The sequence below is a fragment of the Cynocephalus volans genome, chromosome 7 (genome assembly GCF_027409185.1).
Source record: "Cynocephalus volans isolate mCynVol1 chromosome 7, mCynVol1.pri, whole genome shotgun sequence".
Taxonomy (NCBI): domain Eukaryota; kingdom Metazoa; phylum Chordata; class Mammalia; order Dermoptera; family Cynocephalidae; genus Cynocephalus; species Cynocephalus volans.
Genome location: NC_084466.1, coordinates 70,023,254 through 70,029,253, shown reverse-complemented (window position 1 = coordinate 70,029,253; position 6,000 = coordinate 70,023,254). Strand labels below are relative to the sequence as shown.

At 39.8% G+C, this 6,000-nt stretch overlaps 1 protein-coding gene across 1 annotated transcript in view; it reads right to left on the bottom strand.

Annotated features, from left to right (window-relative positions):
• Window positions 1-2,538: 2,538 nt before the first annotated feature.
• FOXO1 (forkhead box O1) overlaps window positions 2,539-6,000 on the bottom strand; it is a 93,763-nt gene continuing 90,301 nt past the window's right edge. Inside the window, exon 3 of the mRNA XM_063102166.1 lies at window positions 2,539-5,808. The gene's annotated coding sequence lies outside the window, so the exon portion shown is untranslated. The remainder of the gene's footprint in view (window positions 5,809-6,000) is intronic.

Here is a 6,000-nt window from a genome sequence, read left to right as displayed (position 1 = left end):
TCATGCAGTCTTTCCTCCTGACACAGGAAAATTACCTCACCCTTCTGATCCTCACATCACACCTGTGAGGCAGGAAGGAGAGATTCTCAACTTACCTGTCAATGGGGAAATCACTACCCTAGCATCAGAGACACTTACCACTCTTCAGACTCTGCAAGTGGGTCTGACATCAGCACAAACTAAACAGTGGATGTCTCTGGTTTATTCTGGAACCAAGTACTAAAGTGCAAATGGACCTCCCCTCTAACCCGAGTCATCTGGGAGAAAACCCTGGTTTAATGTAAAGTAGCTCACAGTGAGTACTACTCTAAGCAGCCAACATAGCTAAGGTCATCCAACTTGGGCAGCAATTTAGCAATATTACAACTCCAAGAATGTTTGCAGAATCTCCTTCAACTACAAAAACCCAACATAGCTCCTATGCTATCATCTGCAACTTTTATTTTTGTGGGAATTCTGAAGGTTGCTTGTCTGGGGACTGGAACTCAAGGAAGTAACATATAAAGAATAAATAACAAGCCATCACGAAGTTACCCTCTTCTTCCTGAAGGATGTAAATCTCCACTTTCCACCAGTGGCTTCCAGTGCAAATAAGACTATCACTTTTGGAAGATAGGAACAATGGCAAGAAATTTCCTTCAGCTGTTGAGTTCATGGGGAATTCTGGGGCCAGAGGTGGGGGGTGCAGATGGACACTGTCCTGCCACCAGTCATGCTAAGAAAAGTTGGCCTAAGTCCAAGAAAGTTGGCCCCGATCTCCTTTTTCCCATTCTTCCTGTAACAGGTGAATTCCTCCTCAGTATGGAGCTTCCTCCTCTCACACCCATATTGCCAAAGCCAGACACCCGCACAAAAAGCTCCTCTCCCAGTTGGCTTCAAAAACTAAAGTTCTCTCAACTTCGAGATGCCCAATGACACTCTGTAGATTCCTCTAGTCAAAGGATCCCAAGGCCAAAGGCCTAAAGCTCCACTTCACGTCTGGTATGTATCCCCCCCGTCCCCACCAGGACTATGTGCTTTTCCTCCTTCCTTCATCCCAGCATACACCCACCACCCCTTCCATTCCACTGGAAATTACATTTTTTCCAGTTAAACTCAAAAACACCCTGGAGTCCATGTGTATGTTACCACCAGAGCAATCTTTCCACCAAAATAATGAATTATAATAAGGAAACCTACTATGAATACACCATTTCAGAGGCCATAGCCCAGCTGCAGGCTCATGGGCCGTAATGAGCACTATCAAGTGATACAATGTGTCTGTGACGGAGTCTACTTCAGAGATTAACACTTAAGTGTGATACGTCCCCTGGAATAGCCCTCCACTTATCTAACCTAACCATACCACACCAACCAGCTTAAGTTTAACTAGTACCACCATTGTTATAGGTCACTTCAAACATGGAGAAACAAAAGTCCTCTAGTGTGGCTGGTTCACAGGCCAAGAAACAATCCTAGGTACATAACCAGATCCTATTATCATCTCTGGTCACAGCAGGGGCCTAGACACTGTCCAAGGAAGGAAGTCTCTCCCAAGGAGTTAAGCACAGAGCTCCTCCCACCAGGATCTATCAGAGAAACCTGCCTGCTGTGTTGCTTCCTCTTATCAAATGTAAAACTCAGGAACTGTTCTCAAAAAATGACATTAGATGCATGCTTTTATGCACATGCACGAAGGGTTACGAAAGGACAGACAGTTGGAGTTCTGGAGGTACAATCAAGGCATTTTTCTGCATTTGGACTAGATCAACAGTTTTCAAACTGATCTGTGCATGAGCCCCAGGGTCTGAGAGTAGATGCTTTTATCTGTTCTATACACTAGGCTTCTGACTACTATGTCTTTTAAAGAAAGATTGACCTTCTAGTGTCCTAACAGGTAAATAAAACAGGTCAACATTAGAATAACCTACTTCCTTGCTACTCAAACTCATTCATTCACTTGCCTAGTCAAAGAATAAGAATTAAGGAGAAACTGTGCTTCATCCTTTTTAAACATGTTAGTCTAATCCCCAGTTCATTCCACAGACATTTTCTGAAACAGAGCAAACATATAAACGTGTGATCTGCAGCCACTTAAGAGGGTTGATCCTCCTCCTTCAGCAAGGTGTGTAGCAGTGACAAGAGCCCTGGAAAGCCACTGACTTCACACTGTCCACAGCATTTGATCTGTGACCTCCTGGCCAGGAGGCTTCCAACCTACCCTTAAGGTGTTTTTACCTTTAGCACAGTCTGTTCCAATGTGAGATTTAATATGCCTAGTAATTACTGGACCGGATGCAATTGCAGACCTTCCAAAGGTAAAGTACTCCAGGGTTGTTTTGTTATCAGGGATTGAACTTGTCCTTCATCTCAGGGGGCTATGGTTTGGTCCCAGAGGGACTGTTCCCTTTTTCCTCCAAAAGAAATGCCAGATTTGAATAAACCATGACACTGTGACTTACAAAGTTTTACTCAAGTACTTGACAGCTAAATCAAAAATTCCTAATAAAGAGCTTATTCAGCACTACTAGAAAAGAAAGACACCAAACCACTTAAACGTAATTTATGTACATTTATGGCTTTATACAATTATAGCAAAGATTGTTCTTGTGTCTGCAAGTACATCAGCAACATCAGGCACTTCTCAGAGAGTATCAGAACAGGAACGTAGATCTGCACTGTTACTAAACTTGGGTAGTGAAATGTGGAGGGCATGACTACATCCTGATGGGACTTACATGGCCACCCCTGGCCACAATGCCAGGCAGTGCCCACCTCAAGGAGGGGCCAACTGTAATGCTAGGCTGCTTTTGTTTGCATAAACCACATTGTATTTTTTACTGAATGATTGCTCCCAAACTAAAACCACAGAAGAAACTTCTCGCTTAAAATCGGTTATAAATTAAGAACTCTTAAGAGCTGAATGTAAGAATTTTAAATTGGGGCTGGGGAGAGGGGTGGGAAGGGGAGTGTTGTTAACATATATCGAGCAGTTTAATAAGTACAAATTGTGTACCTTTGAAGAACTGTTTTCATTTTAACTGTCCTATCCCCTTCTTGGGATGTCCCATTGATTTACTGCTCACTGGGATACAACATTTGCTAATTTAGACTGTCAATTTGTCAAAGCAGAACTTTCCAAGTAATGCATCTATTACCTAAATATATTCCATACATCTATATTACGGAAACAATACATCTTTATATTTAAAATATCTGAATAGCTCTATAATACAATATGCTTTTAATAACAGTACAAACCGGAGGGAAAAAATGAAACAAGGCTGCATAGGTGATATTTGCACACTTCACAAAGCAATCATGTACAATAACTGATATACTAATTACTCCAGAAAGTCAGTATTCTTACAGAAAAATAACAACCAGAGGCCACATAATGTTTGCTTTCAAAAAAGACAAGATGCCTTTCCCTGGACTTCAAGGCACCCCAGAGAGCTGCTCAGGATTCATGTTAGGATTTCAACTAAAGAAAATTTGGGGGGGAAAGGGAAAATATTTACACAAACTAAGGAGGAAGAAACATCTTTCTAAAAGTCACTCTATGAAGTAGTAAAATTTTAACAGTGATTTTAGCTGTAGATGCCTCTGTACTGAACAAATGGGGACTCTGAGGCTCCTTGTGTAATAGTGGTCATGGTACGGAAGGTGAGTGACAGCATGTGGTAACAGAAATGAGAACACGAGTACTTTGGCACCAACAAATTCTACTACATATGCAGGAGACACTACTTAGGGGAACCAAGGTTTCTAAATCCAGCCATAATTTGTAGTGCCCAACAATGAAGATGGTCAGAGTTGGTGGCTGGTCAATGAATTTTTGAAATAATAAGTCACAGTGGGAAGCTTACAAAAAGATCTGGCCTACTATAGGAAGTCTATCAGGAACTCTTGTGTTCTCACTGAACATGTAGAAAAAACCAAGGCAACGAAGATGCAATTAACATACAAGACAAAGCAAGTGTGATTTGGGGCTATGTACAAAGAAAGAGCCTTCTCAAGAAGGCAAGAGGAACACTGTTGTGCGCCTCTTCCTTTTACTGTGATGACTTTGACCATTCCACATGACTTGAAAATACTAATGGACTGAATGGACACAAGGCCAAATAACTTGGACTGTCAGATACAGGTATTTGGAAAGCATTTAAACACAATGATTGGAATTATAGTTTAGGGTACTAAAGGCTGAAGAAATTCTCAAATTTTTAACTTAATCTAAGACTTGTAAAATAAATCAAAATGTACAACCTACAGCTGATTTGCTGCTTTTCAAATTAATTGCCCCAATTGTTAAACAGGTTCTATTCCATTTGGTAACCATCTGTACTTATGAACACAAAGCATTCTACAAATCACTGAACTGAAACTTTGACAGTGTGCTAAGTAACCCACAGGACAGAAGGAAGAAGGAGGAAGAGTGGTGACAGAATTCCTCAAGGCAGAGCTACAAAACCAACTTGCACCTGGACCGAAATCAGAGCACAGAATTATGAGGAGAAACTTTTGCTGAAGCACAACTCAAAAAGGTTAAGTCAACCAAAACCCCCAGTTTGACAAAGGAACACTGTTTTAAATGTAGGTTTCCCTTTCTGATCAACAAACATTATGAGGCCTCCCAGAAGTAACTGGAACAATACTGCACACCGGATCTATCAGAAGACAGGACACCACGTGGTGTGCATAGTTCACAGGGTAATAAAAGTAGATGAAATTTCTTTAAAATACATACAAAAAACATATTAGGTTCTCCTAAATATGAAACACAAGTGTCCATAACTATACATCACTTTTCTGCCCAAACAGGGCCAGAAACGTTGAGTATGCAAGTACTAATTACAATGATTTAAGATTAGTCAGAAACATCACCAAGTAGCATCCCAAAGTGTACAAACCAGTTAAGCACATATAAAATTAGTACTAATCCAGTTATAAATACAAAATGAAAATTATGAATGCTGCCCCAAATACCTGTGATTCCACAAATTTACAAGCAGACTGTGTAACAAAGTAGACTCTAATTTTAAGAAAACATTACAGTTCAATATCTATTCCAAAAATGATGTCAAGTCCCAACAATAACATCAAAAAATCATTTATCTGGAAATTGGAACCATTTAAATGTTTGTACAAATCTGCAAATAACAAAATAAACAAACAAAAAATAGAAAAGACCTGTACAAGGCTGGCATTTAATCCCCCCCCCACCTCGCCCCAAGTTTGACAAGTCCATTAACTCAGCAGATTGATAACAGGCTACTTGGTTCTCATGTAAATCATGTGGCAACATGAACAGGTCCAAAGCTGCTCAGTGGAACTGCAGATGGAGATCTTGGTTCTCTGTGATTCATCAGTTCCACAGAACACAGGTAGTACAAACAAAAGTTTAACTTATCAAGACATGAGACCATCACAGTATTACAAAAAGTGTATAAACTTTCCTTGGACCAAATGGATATTTTAAAAAACGAAAACACACACATATACAATTCTGTATCAACTGCTTATATACAAAACTTGAAAGCACACCAGGATCCAAAAGTCTTTTCTGCAATTATATGGTGTAGTAAGTTTGGCACTTCATTGTAATGAAATTTCCAATGGCACAGTCCTTATCTACAGCAGCACATAACCTGCAAACATCGGGCAAACATCCTGTACAGGAAAAGTGTCTTTGCTGCCAAGTTTGACAAAAGAAAAAAAGGAACTTTTTTTTTTTAAATCAAGAAAACTAAAAGGAGGGGTGAAGGACATCTTTGGACTGCTTCTCTCAGTTCCTGCTGTCAGACAATCTGAAGTACTTTTAAGTGTAGCCTAGGGGGAAAAAAAACATATACACACAATGAAAATATAGCTGAATTAAGATGAATTCAATTTAACATACTACAGTGACAGGCACACTTCAGGGAGAAAAGCTAGAGCTTTCTCAAGCAGCTCTAAAATCATTCAATGGGGAATATTCTACTTTATAAAAAACCCTTTAATATGTATAATCAATTACGTTTC